Source organism: Chiloscyllium plagiosum, unplaced genomic scaffold, assembly GCF_037043375.1.
Source record: "Chiloscyllium plagiosum isolate Xiang-an unplaced genomic scaffold, Cpla_swu_hap1 HiC_scaffold_51, whole genome shotgun sequence".
Lineage (NCBI taxonomy): Eukaryota > Metazoa > Chordata > Chondrichthyes > Orectolobiformes > Hemiscylliidae > Chiloscyllium > Chiloscyllium plagiosum.
The window spans coordinates 22,429,633-22,450,113 of NW_028270189.1; positions in this window are offsets into that span (position 1 = coordinate 22,429,633).

Here is a 20,481-nt window from a genome sequence, read left to right on the forward strand (position 1 = left end):
GTCAGTCGGATACGAACCAATAAAGGGAAACCCCGGAGAAATCTCTAACGCATCACCGTAATCACTCAGCCACAATTACACGGGGCCTCGGGTGGCTTAATATTTCTTATGGAATGGAGACTTCCAATCTGAAACACTGGTTCTCGGCTTGCCGTGTCTGCACAATGATCCCAATATTTGCGTTCCACCTATATTTGTTCAGAACGGGGGAGGCTGTTGGGAGATTGAACTGAACTACATTGATCATAGATAGAGAGGATGAGACGAATCCACTTTCATGTGCAAAGAGATAAGTAAACTTGGCAATGGATCGAGAAAGAAAGATGTCCTTGCATTTGCGTAGGGCCTTTCACTGCCATCTGGATCACAGCTGATGAAGTTTTTTGAAGCAGAATCACCATCGGCAAATCGAAAGTGTTAATCAGGGCAATTTGTTTAACCAGAGGTCAAAAACGAAAACATTTCCAATGCTCAGAATTGCCACTGGACACACCAGTGAGTGCAGAACTAACTTTAGAGATTTGTTCTGCTTTGATTTACACGTGGGATTGTGTAGGACTAGAGGACCTAATGTCAGAGGAAGGGGTTACTCATTTAAAACACACATGAGGAGGATGTTCTCTCGTTCAGTGGGGAGCAAATCTATGGATATCCTTACAAGAGGACTGTCAAGGCCGAGTTAGAGTGACATTTACTCACTTTGGGAAACAAGGGCCACGGGGTTAAGGCAGAAAGGCGGAGTTGAGGATTATCCAAATCAGCCAGCGTCTCATTGAACGTTGTCGCTGACGTGATGGACCAAATGGCTTCCATCTGCACCAATGCCATTTGTGTGAATTTGAAAATACTCGAGACCATTGTAACGGAAGTAAAACAGCACGTTTAGAAAAGATGATTGCAAACTCATTCAACTGGTTTCGTTGAAAGGAAAGTCACACTTGGCAATTCGCCAGAGTTATTTGCTAACATTACATGAAGAATTGATCAAGGGAGCAGGTAGATGAAATGCATTTGTATTTCTACAATATTCAGAGACTGACTATGGCGCCAAATTATAAAACGTTATTGCACATGTTAGAAATTCATGGTGTTATGTAATAAATGAGCAATGACTGTCCATTGTTTACTTAACACAAGACACCGAATCATGTGTAATTTTTCCAGTTGGAAAAATATAATTAGTGAAATGCAGTATGGTCAGTTGTGTGGCTTCAATGATTAATGACGTGGATGAAGTGGTAGAGTGAAATTTGTCCAGTTTTGCTGATGATACACATGTTGTGATGAGGTTAGGGGAATCTGCAAAGTTATATACTTTATAAAGGTTGATTGACTGGGGAAAAAATTGACAGATCCAGTTTCCTGCTGGATGTGTGAGGTCATGCATTCGGTAGGAACAGTCAAAGTCCGAATAGTATTAAAATCGAGAGAAACTCCAATAAAATGTGGTGCAGAGAAATTTGGGTGTTCTTAGGCATTAAACAAACAAAGATTAGCGACAGATTTATTATTCTTCTGTCAAGAAAAAATAATCTCTTTCTCTAATTTTCGCAATGAGATGGTTTCCCTGGAAATCACTGAAACTAAGGAGTCTCTAAATTAATCGAAGACCAAGATAATTGTCGTTTTGTTCGATGGGATATATTTCATGCACTGTTTAATGTTCTCTGAACTTTCTTTACAATGGAGCACGGACGGCGCGATGGGAAAATAAGATCACTAAAGATTATTGCCATCCTTTCTTTCTCACACATCGTTTTTTCTCAAATGTTTTATTTCACATTATAGTTGCTGTGAGTAGGCTTGTCAACTATACACGTTGTTGACTTGTTCCTCACTATTCCTCATCTCTACCAAAACAGATTCTGCATGCTTAAAATTGTAGTATTTTCCACAGACCCGTGCCCCACATCTCAGGAGGAATCCACTGTACTTGGATTGTGTTTAGAGGAGGTTCATGAGAATGTTCTTAGGACTGAGGCATGGATGTGGATGTACCCTTCGATCGCTCGAGCTGGAAGGTTCGTTTTCAGACGTTTCATCACTCCATTGGTAAATCTTCAGTGGACCTCAGACGAAGCAGTGTACATTATTCCTGCTTTCTCTTTATATATTTGGATTTCTTGAGTTGCTGATGTTATTTCCTGTGGTGATGCCACTTCCTGTCCTTTTTGTCAGGTGGTGGTAGATGGGTTATAATGCGATGTGTTTGTTGATAGAGTTCCGTTTGCAACGCCATGCTTCTAGGAATTCTCGTTCGTTCTCTGTTTGGCTTGTCATCAGATGGATGTATTGTCCCCGTCGAAGTGGTGTCCTTCTTTATCTGTAATGATACTAGTGAGAGAGTATTATGCCGTTTTGTGGCTAGTTTGTGTACGTGCATCCTGGTGGCTAGTTTTCTGCCTGTTTGTCCAATGTAGTGTTTGTTACAGTTCTTGCACAGTATTTTGTAAATGACATTATTTTTACTTGAGGTCTGTGCAGGGTATTTCACCTTCATTAGCTGCTGTTTTCGTGTTTGATTAATCTGGGTCTGTACTCGATGGAGTTTGGAAAGATGAACAGGAATCTAACCGACGTGTCCAGAATAATGAATGTCCTTGACAGAGTGGATGTTGGGAAGAAGTTTCCATTAGTTGGAGATACTCGGACTGGCGGGGACAGACTTAGAGTAAAGCAAAGACCATATAGAACAGAGATAAGGATAAACCTCTTCACCAAATGATTGGAGAATTTATGAAATTTATTGCTACAGCAGGCTGTGGAGTTTATTTCAGTCTGAGATAGATAGGTGGGTTGTTGAGAATCAACGGTTACGAGGAACAAGTGGGAAAATGGGGTTAGGAAAAGGATCATACATGATTAAAACGTATAGACGTCTTGATGGTCTGAATGGACTAACATCTGCTCCTATAGCTTATGGTCTTATGTGCTAACAAAGTACCTGAAATTTTGTTCTGCAATGTTTATTGTGTCAGGTTGCATTTTGCCTCAGTTTAGATACACAGCTTGTTATCAGCTGCAGATTTCATTTTGAGTTACTTGATCTTAAATCCAAATCTTGAAAAACAGAAAACGCCTGAAAAAACTCAGAAACTCAGGCAGCGGGGGATGGGATGTTGGTGAGAAAGAGTGGTCAAAGAGCTTTCAGTAGATCTGGGAATGCTAGGCACTGAACAGGATTTTCACAATGAGTTTGTTGGACCATGAAAAATAGAAAGCCCTAAATTTGGGTGGAAAACAGGAGCAACTTAATATCAGAAACATTAAGCCCTGAGAAGAGAAACGAAAGGTGAACCAGGACCAGCTTCCAAATGAAGTAAAAGTAAAAGGAGACAAACAATTGGAAAAAAAGCAGTGGAAAGTGTGTAAGTTCTGAATTTGTTGAACACACTTTTGAGTCCAGGGGGCGAGAAAGTGTGGAGGAAGGAAGCTGAGGAAATCAAAATCTTGTCACCTGGACCCACTCTCTGTCCTGATTCAAGAAATACATGATAAATTAGAACACGTGGCCCAAAGGCGGATAAATTAGAACACGTGGCTGCCAGTCTCTCTTCCCCGGGTGCATCTGCACACTGGCAACCTTTGAGACAAAACGTTCTGGGGAATTTTTTTCCTGAGTTTGGCTTCTATTTAATTGAAGCTGAAAATGTGTTGCTAGAAAAGCGCAGCATGTCAGGCAGCATCCAAGGAACAGGAGAATCGATGTTTCGGGCATAAGCCCTTCTTCAGGAATCTATTCTTCTATTCAATTGATCGGTTCTCATCTTAGGTTCTCAGATTTTCTTTTGTGAATTTCTGTTTTGAGCTGATAATGTCAATTCCATCTTTGTTCACAGGGGATTGAATGGAGACCTCAAACAGCACATCAAAATATGAAGAGTGATCCTTCTGCAGGGCCTGAAAATAACCATCCTTCAACTGTCGAGGGGCAAAATGTTCTGTCTGTGGTAAAATATTTATTTAAATTGTGATTGAACAAGTGCTGAGACACACACTCACTGCAGAAAGTGTCTTAGAGTACAATAGGTGAATGGGGGTGGGGATGGAGGTGATAGGTCAGAGGGGAGGGTGGGGGAATGGAGCCAAGAGTACAATGGGTGAATGGGGGTGGAGATGAAGGGAATAGGTCAGAGAGGAGGGTGGAGTGTCTCGGTGGAAATGAAGATAGGCGGGTAGGACAGGTCATGATGGCGGTGTTGCTGCAAAGTTGGAGCTGGGGTGATGTGGGGAAGGGGAAATGAGGAAACTGGTGAAATCCACATTGATGCCATGGAGTTGAAGTGTTCCGACGTGTAAGATGAGGCGTTCATCCTCCAGGTGCCGGATGATGAGGGAGCGGCGTTGGTGGAGATCCAGGAACTGCATGTCCTCGGCTGAGTGGGAGGCAGAGTTGAAATGTGGGCCACAGGGTTGATTGGTGCGGGTGCCCCGGAGATGTTCCCTAAAGCGGTCTGCTAGGAGGCGTCCAGTCTTACCAATGTCGAGGAGATCGCATCAGGAGCAAGGGATACAACAAATGATATTGATGGATGTGCAGGTAAAACTTTGATGGATGTGGAAGTCTCCTTTGGGGCCTCGGATGGAGGTGAGGGAGGAGGTGTGGGCGCAGGTTTTGCAATTCCTGCGGTGGCAGGAGAGAGTGCCAGGAAGGGCGGGCGGGTTGTTGGGTGCGTGGACCTGAACAGGTAGTCACGGAGACAATGACTACGAGTTAACGGGAAGAGCAGAGATGAAACAGAGTAATGGATGTAAATTAATTCAGTCCTTCAGTAAAGGGGCAACACAAGCTTAAGAGCCATTTGAAGCTTTGTGGTAACAAGAAGCAGAATTGAGTAGGTTATCCGTTAAAATTATTTAAATAATTACATTGTTATCAATTTCAAAATCAAAAAGCTGGAGTATGTGTCAGAAGTATTGGTGTCAGAGGAAATTCTCGCATTAGCGGAATTTCCTGGGAATCAGGATGATGTTACTAAGGTAATTGCCTCTGTTTGGCAGCAACACCCACATGAATACATAGCATTTGGGACTGCACATCAAGTGATAACAATTAAGGATGTGAAGGCCGATGGAGAGATTTGAAATGAGATATAGTAAAATGTTTGAAAAAAAAGACGTATTTCAGTTGTAAAATCAGGGTGGAGAAGCTGAAGTGATTTTTTTATAGAGCAAAATATGTTGACGTAAGATTTGATGAAGGTGTCTAGGATTGTGTTAAGTTGAGATAAAGTAAATAAAGAACAGCTGTTCTCATTAGCTGATAGTAAAATGTATTCACGACATAGATTTATGTTATTGGGCTATTGCAGAAGAGTTACTGGGAGGTGTAAGGGAAAAATGTTATGTCATTTTTATTTTACTCAATATTTCGATTCAAAAGTCAATAAGATCTACTGCTGAATGGATAATGAATAAAATAGCACGCTCAGATCTTGGTATGTTACTTGGTTTGAGCTTTCAATCTGGAAATCCTCTTCTACCATGCTGCAAAGTAAGATTACAAAAGCCATCTCATCAGTCCGGGACAGAAGTTCAAATATTTATGTTTAGAGTTTGCTGTGTGTAAATCCTCCTCTCCTCACTCCAACTATCAACAATTTATGAAATCCATCCCTGTCAGTCCTGGAGAGAGATTTACAAAATTCTCCTTGGCACAGAATGACTGCGCTTGCGCATTGCTGCCCTTTGCCCCTAACACAAGGCAGCCGATGCCCTGGGCCTGTTCTGAAGTGGAAGAATCAATTCGCTCCGTTTTATGAAATAGTGACGGACAGTTTCTTCAACTGGCTCTATCGGATCTACAAACTGCTTACAAAGCCACTCCATCTAACTGCCCAGCCCATCACTTCCTCCGCTCAGGCCCATTGTTTCCTGATGTGGAGCCGCTGGAAAGGGCGCCCGTCCTCAGGATAGTTCCCACTAAACATGCTCCAGATTGTACGGAGGTGGGAATAGTCTGTACATGTGCAGCAACTTGTGTAGCTTCGGAATGCTGTGCAGAATCCCTGCAGTGTGGAAAAGCCCATTCGGCCCAACAACGACGCACCAACTCTCCGACCATTAACCCACATTTAACCATCTCTTCCCAATACCCACAACTGCAATTGCCACGGCAAATACGCCCAATTTACACATGGCTGGACACTATGAGTAATATAGCTGCCTAATCCTCTCTAACCTTCACATGGTTGGATTGTGGACGGAAAAGAGAGAATCTGGAAGAAACCCAGGCAGACAAGGGGAGAATGTACAAACTCCACACAGACAGTCGCCTGAGGCTGGCATTGACCCCAGGAATCCGATGCTGGGAAGAAGCAGTGATAATCACGGACACAACAATAAAGGTGTGCTGGAAAGTCTCTGCAGTTTCGGCAGGATTTGTGAAGAGAAATCAGACTTTACGGTGTGCAATTGGTGTTCTGTGGAGCCGAAACATTCATCCTGATTTCCCTTCACAGACACTTGCTATGCCTTTGCATCAACTTCTTGTTTTGTTTCTGATATAGAGTATCCACTGTTCTTTTAGCTTTTATTTAGTGCTAAGAAATGAGTTCATGTGCTATGTAATGCGGCCGCAATTGTAGTTTGTCAGTTTCTTTGTTGTTTTATGCGCAAACAGTCATTCTATTTTTCCCCCTACAAGTGCAACAGTCGTATACAATATATTTAATTGAAATCAAACTATCGATTGGCTGCCCCGGGGATTTAATATCACCATTTCTGACACTGAATCACGCATTCAATGGGAAAGCCGCCATTCTCATTCTGAACCGCAATGAGAGAGAACGAACACCCTGAAGGACACCACACTACAGATGAGCACAGGGGTTGAAAAGGAGAGTCATTGGTGGTAACGTCACACACGAGGAAAGCTGACAAAAGGCTCCAAGAAAGAGTTTACCTTTTGAAACTGTGTCCAAGGAGTAAAATGTAGAGATCATGTCCTAGAAAATGTCCTGTTATTGCTTAAATGAACTGTTTTAATTCCACTGAAGCCTTCACACACTGAGTAACTCTTTCGATGAGAACTTAAAACGTCAGAACCCACAAGGCCAAGATGTAAAAATCTGTGTATACAAGTGATATACTTGATGGCTAAAGGCTCAGTCAAATTTCTGTTAAAAACTTAGTGACTCTCATTTTGTATCTGAACACAAAAGTCAAAAGCGGTTTCAGAAAATAAAAATTACAAGCATTGATTGTGCCTTGGGTGTTGCTCGAGAAGTGGGATTCAGCACTCCTACTTCTGTTTCCTGGATTTAAATCCCAGAGAATGAGGATTTACTGTAATTGTGCAAAGTTTCCAATATGAACATGAAAATGTGATGTTTAAAAAAATGTTTGAGCAACTCTGTCACAATCAGAGAAAGCTTCTTATCAGAGTTTAAAGTGAATAGGAGGAAGTGATGATATTCCTTGTCTTGCCCGCTCAGATACAGTAGCAGAACAAAATTTGCACCTGATTAAAACACAGAGGTTTTTGGAGTCTTGAATTGTTGAATGCAGAATGGTTGGTTCCCTTTTAGGACAGGAGAAAGAACCTGGAGAACCGACACGAAAAGTGTAGCGCCGGAAAAGCACAGGTTCGTTGCGCTCGACAGTCGATGGTTCAGGCATAATCCGTTCATCAGGAAGGTATTGGGGGTGGAAACGGGTTTGCGAGGGAAATCGGAGAGTAGGGTGTGGCTGAGGGGCAGGTATTTGGAAGGCGATATGGAGATGCAGATGGGGAGTGAGGGAGGTACTTCATGGAGCAATGTGGAGCGTATATGTGGGAAAGAAGTTGAAAAGGTAGAACAGCTCAGTAGGACAGTGTCGATTTTGAGGGGTGGATATGGGATGGGAGGGAAGGGAGTGTATAGGCGAGATGGCCCATCTGGTCCCTCCTACGACAGTCTTGAATCAGAGTGTTAAACATCAGAGTAGGTGTCAGATATTTCAGACAGAGATGAGAAAGAGTTTACGAGCAAATTGTTGCAGATGTTGGAATCTGTGCAGAAAAAATACATTCTGGTGATCACAATGAGTTAGGTAACGTCCATGCAGAGAAAGCCAGCTAAAGGTTTCCGTTTAGGTGGTTCTTCGTGAGAGCTAATGTGAAGTGTGGAGGATACAGCCTTTACGCAATAGTGGGGAGGTGGAAGTCTGGGGAGGAACATACGGTGAAACTTTATGTTCTTGAATGTCAGAATGACAAAAAAATGGTGTGATGTGAACACACTCATGTTCTTCTCTTTCTTTAAACTTGACCTGTTGCCTTCTCTGATCCGTGCATGAGGGTAAACAGTAAAACCGGCCTTTGGCACCCACATTGAGCGTGGTTCCACTGGGCCCACAGTCACCGCTGACAAACCACCATAGCACTTCCCTTTTTCCTGTCGTTCCATTTGTTCTTGTTTTGAAAAGGTTGCACATCAGGCAATAGCAACTGACGTTGCTTATCTGGGACTGGAATATGCAGGGAAGCGATTGTGACTGGTCTACAGAATCGTTCTGCTTCTAGAGACCATGTAGTATTTCATATTGATTAGTGTAAATGTTACCCGTTAACAGGAATGACCGTCAAAGCACTTGAATCTAATGGCTCGAAATTGTAATTGCAATTTCACATTTTTCTGCACATGATCGCCTCTGCTCTGCAGCATTTTTATTGCATCTTGTGGTACAATACCCAGGTTATACAACCGTCTACTATATATAAGAACCCACTCTGTAAGTGCGCACATTCGAGGCTCTACAGTTCAGTCGTCAGACAACTGGTCCGGTAAAGTTGTGCCGTGAATTCGAGTGTCAGTCTTGCTCTGTGATTCTTTGTATACCTCCCTCATTCAACATCTGATGGGGCACTTTGCTGAAACTAGACTCTGGTGCTGAAATCTGAAATGTGACAATCTAAGCCAAGTGGGTGAAATTTTACTTCCTTGAGTTGGTCTGTCCTAAACCTTTTTGACACTCTCGCGAGAATGTGTATGTGTGTCTCCCTTTGTGGGTGAAAAAGACGTTCAGTTCCCCGAAGGGCCGTGAACACAGTTCCCATCTCATGGAAAATAATTTGTTGGAAATGCTAGTAATGTTGAAGGGTCACGGAACCAGAGACCTATACTCTAATTTCTCATCACAGCTGTTGCCAGACATGCTGTACTTTTCCAGCAACTTCTGTTTTCGTTTGCCACCTCAATCTTTAGCCCAGTCGATGTGTTGTTTAAGATAAAACGTGACAGGGAAAATATCATTGACAGGAACACTTGACACTCGGCTGCAGGACATGTGCTGGAAACTGGGCTGATTGGTCTCTGTCCATACTGAAAAAAAACTTGGCAATTGGAGAATTTTGGAATCGAAAATGACCTCCAATTAATTAAGAAAGAAAGCCAAAAACTGCGTCATTTCGCACAGGTAGAGATGCTTTCGCATTCATTCTTACTGGTCGAGGGAGTAAAATTCGGCGGTTTTACTGCCATGTACTAATTTCGATTGCTGGTCAGAGAATCCATGTTTAATCTTCATGACATTGACAATAGCAAAGGCAGAGCAGCTCTGACATGAATCCTTTTATTGTCCCGGATCAGTGAATTTCTCCAAGAATATCTTAATTTCCTCTGAAAGATGGGGAGATGCGTTAAGGGTCTTGCTCAGTCTGACTAGTTACCTGATGAATAAGCAGCGCTTTCAAAGCTCGTACTTGCAAATGAACATATTGGATATAACGTGTTGTGTGAATTTTAACTCTACTCATTCAGATAGTTTACGCTTCTTTTCCCTCGGATTCCGCTTCCTCAAGACTTTCTAAAGATTCACAAAACTGGGCACTGGGTTTTGTTGCTTGTGTCCTTCCCATTCCCAAGGGTTGCAGTGGGTTTGGGAAATAGAAAAATGCCCGTCAACAGCTTGTGGGGCTATTTCAGCTTGCTGTCCCGTGACAACGCTGGCAGATGGATTCTGATGTTCTCAGAAATGTTTACTGTTGTGAGTCAGTGAAAGGATTCTCACTCCTGTAGATTCGCAATTCAAACCTCACCTTGGTTTCAGGACAATGAGGAAGATGTGGTTGGAAGAATAAAGACGTTGCGAACAGCACTCAAGCCACAAAGAGAAAAACGTATTGTGTCACTGGTCCCGTGCATAACTAATACGATCATGCTGCAAAATTGTGACATTTTCACAGATACGAGCAGCAATGTGAACAACCAGCAAAGATAATCGCTATCATTGCTTCACTTCGATACTTTCCATTTAGTGAAGAAATGCCTGTCACTGGCAAATGAATTGTTTTTGTTTTAAGGTGCCTGCTTCAGCTTCGCTACCTTCTCTGCTGGAACTTTCCATCATTTTATTCACAGTCACTGAGCTATATCATGACCCATTCCAGATAATTGTGCTTTGTTGTTTTGAGGTTGAGGCTCTACCAGTCAGGAGGAGAAAGTGAGGTCTGCAGATGCTGGAGATCAAAGTTGAAACTTTATTGCTGGAACAGCACAGCAGGTCAGGCAGCATCCAGGGAACAGGAGATTCGACGTTTAGGGCACAGGCCCTTCTTCAGGAATGAGCAGAGAGTGTTCAGCAGGAGAAGATAAAAGGTAGGGAGGAGGGACTTGGAGGAGGGGCGTTGGAAATGTGATAGGTGGAAAGAGGTCAAGGTGAGGGTGATAGGTCGGAGTAGGATGGAGGCGGAGAGGTCAAGAAGAAGACTGCAGGTCAGGAAGGCGGTGCCGGGCTGGAGGGATTCGGCTGAGACAAGGTGGGGGGAGGGGGGATGAAGAAACTGGTGAAGTCCAAGTTCATCCCCTGTGGTTGGAGGGTTCCCAGTCGGAAGATAAGACGCTCCTCCTCCGACCGTCGCGTTGTTGTGGTTTGGCGGTGGATGAGTCCAATGACCTGCATATCCTCGGTGGAGTGGGAGGGGGAGTTGAAATGCTGTGCTACAGGGTGGTTGGGTTGGTTCGTCCGGGTGGCCCAGAGGTGCTCTCTGAATCGCTCCGCAAGTAGGCGGCCTGTCTCCCCAATATAGAGGAGGCCACACCGGCTGCAGCGGATGCAGTAGATGATGTGGGTGGAGGTGCAGGTGAATCTGTGGCGGATATGGAAGTTTCCTTTGGGGCCTTGGAGAGAAGTGAGGGGGGAGGTGTGGGCGCAAGTGTTGCACCTCCTGCGGTTGCAAGGGAAGGTGCCGGGAGTGGAGGTTGGGTCGGTGGGGGGTGTGGATCTGACAAGGGAGTCGCGGAGGGAGTGGTCTCTACGGAAAGCTGATAGGGGAGGGGAGGGAAATATATCCTTGGTGCTGGGGTCTGTTTGGAGGTGGCGGAAGTGACGGCGGATGATGCGCTGTACATGGAGATTGGTGGGGTGGTAGGTGAGGACCAGTGGGGTTCTGTCCTGGTGGCGGTTGGAGGGGCGGGGCTCAAGGGCGGAGGAGCGGGAAGTGGAGGAGATGCGGTGGAGGGCACCGTCGACCACGTCGGGGGGGAAATTGCGGTCCTTGAAGAAGGAGGCCATCTGTCTTGTACGTATTTTGAACTGGTCCTCCTGGGAGCAGATGCGGCGGAGACGAAGGAATTGGGAGAATGGGATGGCGTTTTTACAGGGGGCAGGATGGGAGGAGGTGTAGTCCAGGTAGCTGTGGGAGTCGGTTGGTTTGTAGTAGATGTCCGTGTTGATTCGGTCGCCTGAGATAGAAACAGAAAGGTCTAGGAAGGGGAGGGAGGAGTCCGAGACTGTCCAGGTGAATTTGAGATCGGGGTGGAAGGTGTTAGTGTAGTGGATGAACTGTTCAACCTCCTCGTTGGAGCACGAGGCGGCGCCGATACAGTCATCAATGTAGCGAAGGAAAAGATGGGGGGTGGGGCCAGTGTTGTTGCGGAAGATGGATTGTTCCACATACCCTACGAAGAGGCAGGCATAGCTGGGGCCCATGCGGGTGCCCATGGCTACTCCTTTTGTTTGGAGAAAGTGGGAGGATTGGAAAGAAAAGTTGTTCAGGGTGAGGACCAGTCTACCAGTCAGGACCCTGAACACACTGAGCGAGGATCCTCTGATCATTTCTAGCCCGGGATCTAGCATCAGACGAGTTGTGCATTGCCTTTATTTATGCCGCACCTTCACCACAGTTTGCGACTTAAAACGATCCCCTGTTAGCATTATGCTGTTCTGTCCCTTCCTGCAGTACATCTACTGAACTATATCAGATTATCGTAGTTCCTTCTTCTTCACACTGCAAACTGAAGTGATATTATAAACTGTTTGAAACTTGGAGAGAGACACTTTGCTGCTGACGGTGGTTGCAACGTGAAGGACAGGCACAAGTGTGTGTTCAGTTTAGGTCGCATGGCTTGGTCTCAGCATCACGTGGGACTCTAACTGGGAGCCCAAGTTTGCATCGCCCAGACCTGGATACAATTCCTACTCAGATAATGAAGATTTAATTCTCTTCTTGTGAATTATCTGAATGAAAAGGAAATCTTGGTGACTCACAGAACACATACTGTGATCTTGCCAGAATGATTCTCGTGATTTTATTTTTGAATTCATCAAGAAGGATAATCACAGCAGATGCACAGGAAAGGTACCACCACAAATTCCCCTCCAATCATCTCACCTTTCTGAGTTGAAAACATATCGTGGTTCCCTTAGTGTCACTGAGCATAAATCCTGGAAATCCATCCCTAGCAGCATCATAATTGTACCTCCACGCTAAGGAATTCACGATTTCAGAAAAGTAACTCATCCCCTCCATTTCTGGGGTCATCAGGGATGAGCAGTGAATCCTATACCAGTGGGTGACGACTATATCCCAAGAATGTGATTCAAAAAGTTGCAGCTTTTAATCGGTGACTTCCATTCCGTTGGGAAAAGTTGCGAATCGCAGCGGGGAGAGAAATAAAAGTGAAAGTCAAAGATGCCTTATAAGCATGAAGTAGGAAGTGAGCATGGAACTGGTGCTAAGAGGTTCTGTGTCGGTGCTCATATCTCAGCCTTTATTCCCCACTCTTTACACTGACGCACATACCACTCATGGTCAAGTCACCACAACGAGCCAGTTCCTCTTGGTGCGAGGTTCCTTCTGTCTGTAGCAACGCGGTGAATGGGCCTCGAGAGAATGAACACATCTTCTTAATCCAGTTAGTTAAAACAGGTGAAATTATCACTTTGAAACTCATGGAAGAGGGCGTTATCGTTTCTGTATGCATTTTCAGTGGAGAATGTTCAGTTGTGAACTGCCTGCTTTTGCAAAAGCTGGGACTGATCGCAATTCTCACCGTGAAAATTTGAAATAGAGAAAAAACCTCCGAGTTACTGAGATCGAGTGGTTGAGATTGCTCATGTCGATGGGAAAGGGCACGCATAACGACCTGCCGTGGCTTAGTTGCTTAACGTTCTTACCTAATGAACAGCAGACACTATATTCTGCTCCTGGTGGTGCCTGTCTCTGTCGATGTGTCATTGATGGACTTTGTCGATCATGATGCGTTATGATCCAGCATCTCGAAGAAAACAACTTAGCTGATAGAACGTTAGTGTTACGCTCACCGACTGCCTTGCCCTGATGAATGAACCTTGTTTCCTGCTAATTCAACGAGTGTTTCTTTCCTCTGTTCTACACGCATTTCTCTATCTCCACCACTTTTATTCTCAGTCCTTCATTCATTTGTGGGAATGACGAGGTGAGGTTGGAGGCACGACAGACTTCCCAGGAAATGTTGTGGCAATGGCACAGACTCGAAAAGCTGATGACCCTCATTGTCTGCTGTCATTTCATTCATTTCACACAAACAGTAATGACACCATTTTAATTCGCTAATTGTGGTGATTTTTTTCTGGTGGATTATGAACTCTTTCTCAAATTCTAAACGTTCGTAATATTTTGAGGGCAGACAAAAATCCTTGCCTCAGTCCTAAGTGACAGACGCATTATCCAGAGGATGTGATACCAGTTACATACACTCCATCCAAAGGGAGGAGAAAGCCTCTCAGTCGCTCCACTCTCATACTATCTCCGAATGTCAGACTTTTCAAAGAACAGAAATGGGAAATGAGCGATATTCACAGGCAGTTGGATAATGTAAAAGAGCGTCAGGTGAGTACACACATACAAAGAGAAACAAATTGAGATAGACATTGAAAGGACTAATTCTCGATTTGACATGGTTGCTAAGAGAAAGGAAAGAAAAGTAACCGTTTAAGCACAACGTTTCACATGCGCACAGCAGTGGAAGCAGCGTTAGAGCCAATAATGTGCTTTTGAATTTGTAAAGGTGAGTGTTGCCAACTAATGTGAATTTTTAATGAATATGCTGATTCCACAGATACTACTGATCATTTCGCCAGCATTTAAACGTAGAAATACATAACTAACATGGTTTCTCTCCACAGACGGTGCCAGGCCGAATGAGTTTTTTCAGTCATACCCTGCTTTGGTTTCAGATTTCCATCATCTGTTTCATGTTATTCTGAATCATGTTTGGGACAAAACAATGACCACTTCTCAACTGCACACTTTATTTTCTGCTTTAGCAACGCTGTCTCTGTACACCACACAATTGGGGAATCCAGAAAATACTTGATTGGTTAATCTTTAAAATGTGACTGGCCCATGCTTCATACCAAAGGGCTTGAATTTAAAATTGTGCACCACATTCAGTGTCACAAAAGCCAAAATTGTTTTCACTCTTTCAAATGAACGTATCTGGTAGTATCCTCTGAAAACGTCAAACTTCCAGACGTAAGTTGTCTGTCCCACTTTCTCAGTATCGTCTTCCTAACTTGGAATAGCACATGAATCCGAATTTGTAACTACCCCAACATTGTAATAGTTCACACATAATCCATTGGCTACCATGTTATATGGTGCTGTTATCTCTCAGATAATTTCTATTTTCCTCTGAAAGGATCTCAATAATTTATCCCATTGTTCGAGGACATCCTCATTGTCCAATGTAATTTGAGGAAAATCCAATTCAGAATCATCTGATCTCGATAAATAATTCTGTTTTGCATCCAATAAGGCATCTCCCTTTCAATTTCCTTTCTTATCAAAACACATTTTGAACAAATTCATATGACACTCTCTATGAGTAGTATTCCTATTTCGTAATCTTAACAAATATTGTGCATCACACAATTCCCTTTCGACTTCATGAGGACTGCTAAACCTTGCTTTTAAAGGCTCATCTGTCACTGAACCGAAGACGAACACATTATCTTCCTGCTTGCCAGTGAAATCTTGCGACCTTGAAACCACATTTCTGATCTCACTGCTCTCAAACTCCTGGATCTTGGAACTGCAATGTAGGTTCCCATCCTCCTGCTGAATTAGTTTAAACCCTCGTGAAGAGCATTAGCAAATCCCCCAGGTTACTGGAACCACTCTCGTTCAGGTTTTGACCAGTCCTGTTTGTGGAGGCCCCACCTAACCCAGAATGAGCCCCAATTATACAGACTAAGACCATAACTGAATAACAAAATAAGATAATGAGAATATCAAAAAATAAAGACGTAAGAGAATAAGACAACATGAATATAAGTAATAAGAACAAAACGGAATGAGAAAATAAGAAGAAAATGGATCTGGAATATCGCACATAAGAGAACAAGAACAGATCAGAACAAGAACATAAAAGTCAGAAGAGAATAAATACAGAAGCTAATAAGATAATAATAACTAAGTGAATAAGAACGCGAGAGCACTGGGAACGTGAAATTAAAAGCGAACAAGAATATAACAACATAAGCGAATCAGAACTAAAGTTAATATTCGAATAAGAACACAAGACAGGAGGAGCATAATAAGAACAATAGTAGATAACATTGTAAGAGCTTAAGAACATACGAGAATAAGAACAACAGATTATATGTGAATATGAAAATAAGAACGTAAAGAAATAAGATTATAATAACTAAAGTGAAAAGAAGTAAAAGTGAATAAGCATATAAGGGAGTAGAAACACAGGAACAAAAGAAAATAACATGACAAGAGAAATACAACAAAGGCAAGCATGTACATTAGAGCATAAGACACTTTGAACATGAACAATTGCATTACAGAACAAAGAGAATAAGAATACAAGTGAATGATAACATAACAGAATTTTTTTAAAAACTTGACGGAATAAGAGGATAAAAGTATAACAAGAACAGATGAGAATAAAATATTACGTATAAGAGAATAACAGAATGACAATGAAAGAAACAAGAACAGACAACAATTAGAAAACAAGAATATAACTGAGTAATAACATAAGGGAATAAGAAAATGAGACCAAAAAGATTAAGAACATAAGAACACAGAACATACAACGTTAGAGGGCAGTACAGGCGTTTCAGTCCACCATGTTTCACCGACCTGTGGAAACAATCTGTAGCCTACCTCTCGTACAGTATCCCATTTTCATCCATATATTTATTCAATTTCAATTCAAATGCCCAAAATATGACGAGTCTACTACTGTTGCAAGTCGTGCACCCCACGCCCCAACTCCTCTCTGAGTAATGAAACTACGTCTGTGCTATACCGATCACTCCTCAACTGAAAGCACCCCTCATGGCATCACCACCCGAGGAAAAGGGTTTTCACTCTCCATCTTATCTACACTCTGATTAAAATATATGTCACAATTCAGTCATCTCTCAACCTTCTTCTCTCTAACGCAAACAGCCTCAAGCCCATCAGTCTTTTCTCACAGCACCTTCCCTCCATACCAGGCAACATCCTATTAAGTCTCGTCTGCACCCGTTCTAATGCGTCCATATCCTTCATATAATGTGTTGACCAGAAATTGTACACAATACTCCAATTGCGGTTGCACCAGAGTTTTGTACAGTTGCAGCATGACCTCGTGGGTCCGAAACTCAATCCCTCTACCAACAAGACCTAAAACAATGTATGCCTGCTTAATAACCCTATCCATCTGCGTGACGACTTTCAGGGATCTGTGTACATGGACAGTGAGATGTCTCTGCTCATCTACACGACCAAGAATCTTACCATCAGCCCAGTACTCTTTATTCATGTTGCTCATTCCAAAGTAAATCACCTCACACTTTTCCAAATGCAGCTCCATTTGCAACCTCTCAGTCCAAATCTGCAGCTTTTCCATGTCCCTCTGTAACCTGCAACATCCTTCAGCATTACCCACAACTCCACCGACCTTAGTGTCAAGTGCCTATTTAGTAACCCATCCTTCTACGCCGTCATCTAGGTCTTCTATAAAAACATGACAAACAGCGGTGGCATCAAAACAGATCCTTGTTGTTTTCTACAGGTAACTAACCTCCAGGACTAACTTTTCTTATCAACCACCACCCACTGCCTTCTTTCAGCTAGCCAATTTCCGATCCAAACTAATAAATTACACTCAGCCCATTCCTCCGTATTTTAAGGAATAACTTACCGAGGGGAACCTTATCAAACACCTTACTGAAATCCATATACAACACATCAACTGCCTTCACCTCATTCACTTGCCTGCTCACCATCTCAATGAACTCGACGAGGTCTGTGAGGCACGACCTCTACTTCACAAAACCGTGTTAAATATCCTAATCAAATTATTCCTCTCGGGAAGACTAAAAATCCAAAAGCTTATAACCTTTTCCAACACGTTACCGACAACCGAGTAAGGCTCACTTCTCTATAATTACCAGGATTACCTCTCCTCCCCGTCTTGAATAATGAGACAATATTTGCTGTCCTCGAATCTTCTGGCGCTTTTCCTGTCGACAATGTCAACATAAAGATTAAAGCCAAAGGCTTTGCAACCTCGCCCCGACTTCTCTGAGATTCAGAGGATAAATCCCATAATGCCTGGGGAACTTATCTATTTTTACACTTTCCAGAATTGCTAACACCTCCTCGTTGTGAACCTCGATCCTGTCTCGTGCAATAGACAATATCACAGTATTCTCCTTGACAACATTATCATTTTCACGGTTGAATTCTGACGAAAATATTCATTTAAGAGTTTACCCTATCTCCCCAGACTCCATGCACCACGCCCCACGACTATCCTTGATTGGCTCTAATCTTCCTCTCGTCATTAGTTCATTCCTGAGATACGTATATAATATATTACGATATATGGAATATTTCATCTACATGTGCCGTGAAAGGCTCATTTAAGGAAATTAAGTTCTAAATATTAGTTTATTTTATCTCTTTGAATTTGAGTTCATTACGTCTATTTTGTGGCCAGAGAGAATTTCCAAATATTGTTTTAATGATACGTAAAACTTTCATCGTGGAAATGCAATATTTTTTTAACTGATTTTAGTAAAATGTTCTAAAATCTGAGAAAACTGATGATGGAGTGTGGGTCAAGTTAAATGATATTCGGGTTTTGAAGGAATTGCGGGGATACCTGCCCTTGTGTGTGCTGCTACCGATCTATAATCAATTATGCGAACATACTAAGAATCTGTTTCTGCTGTTCTTAAGTAAAACTCTCCTTTGTCTGGAAAAAAGGTGTAGTCTGTAGCTATGTTATTAAGATATCAGCATTCCGCTCATTATACATAGTTATGGAAGTATTTTTTTTTACTTTTTCAGATAGTTTAAGCTTCAAATATAACATTTACTCATAATACTTAACTGTGATGGTTATGGTAGACGATATAGCACTCAGTTTGATTTTTATTGGTGTATTTATGCAACGCAATTTCTGACATAAACAGGTTGACCTGATAATTTAAATGACGTTTTGATTAGTTACTTGTTTCGTTTACTTTCAAATTTATTGTATATATATTTATTTTTCAGTTTTGATTTTGTCCTTTTTTATTCTAATGGGACCATCGAGTTTCCTGCAAAACAAGCTTAGAAACTGTTTATGGACGGGTGTGCCAGACACGGGTGCAATACAGGAAATACAAGCGGAAACCTCTGCGGAGGGGCACAAACTATGGACTCAAATGTGGTGCACCCTTGATCCTAAAGCCAAGCTGTGTGTTACCCCTCTGGAACTCGTTTGATTTCCTTCTTTGCTCCTACCTATCTTAATTGAATATGTGCATTCGTGTACACACTTCGACAAGGAGGTAATGCCTATATTTTACTTACACCTAGAGGCACTCTTATTTCCAGAATGCAACTGAGAAACGATCTAAATAATGCATAATTTGTAAAAAGACGAGTACCTCAAAAGGGATGCTCTGCACTTCTGAAAACAGTCTTTGCCTGGTGGACTTTTACTTGTCTACAACTTGATTTTATAGATTCATTAAAAATAATTTGATAAAACATTGCTAGTAATAGTAGATATATTTAACATATGGATCGAAGCAATCGCAACGACGAATAATTCTGCTAAATCAGTAGTGAAAAGTGGGAAAGTATTTGCGTAATGTACTCTACAAAATTTACATTTGTAGTTACAGCGAGCCTATCGTTTTAGGGATACTGCTGTTCTGTGGAACCTGGAGATTTTGTCTTGATTAAGAACTGGGTCCAAGGAAAGTACCACCCAAGTTGGATAGGACCTTCTTCAGTGTTGCCGGCCACCCCTACGCCCGTAAAAGTGCAAGGACAAATCCGCTGGATCAATAGAATGATGAGCAAAATTAGTCAATATACGAACACACAGGGACTATGAAAATTGCGTTGGACACTGGTGACATTGGTGTTTTGGGTGGTGTACTTTGGGGACAGAATACGTTCATGCAGACACTAACTTGACCCCAGGAGTGCGACCAAGTGGATCAATACGCCATAAAGCCTTTTTGCACCTGATCTCTCAAAGTTCCCAAATGACGGGAAATGTAACTAATTATTGGAAATGTGCTCGTATGCAGCCCGTTACGCAGGGAAGAGGGTGTTCCTTTGTGGTCTGTCTCCTTTAGATGGCCCGAGGTAGCCGAATGGCTAACATGCATGGACACGTTTGATGATTCCGATAAAATTGAGGCAGTACAGGAATGGCAGTTAGCAGGGTATGAAATGACCCTAATCAAAGATTGGGACAAAACCTGGCAATAACAGAACCAAGAGACCCACCTTTCCAGGTGATCCCAATAATAGTGTTAATGACACTATTTGAGTTAAAAAAGACGAGAACGTCTCCAATGGTTTACGTATGGGGACCAGTCAATGAAGCATCACTATCCCACGTACTGAAGCTAATTAAATTTGACTAAATTTGTTTAATCTTGTTTCATTGGTCCACCATCCTTTATAAAATATCAGGGTCCTCTGGAATGGCCCTACTCCCAGGGCATGGAGAGACGGATATTCTATCCTAACCACCTGTAACGGGGCCTCTTTTATTTGTGGACTGAAAGACTATTCAGGACGAAACTGACAATTTTAGACAATAATCCTGCAACAGCCTAAACTAATATTAATGCAGTAATGGTGGCAATCGGGACATCATCCTTTCAGAACCGTTTGGCGTTGGGCATTCAACTAACCAAGTAGAGTGGCACTTGTGTCGTTATCGGAAAGAAATATTGTACCCATATTCCTGACAGATCCTGCAATATCACTTACCTCTC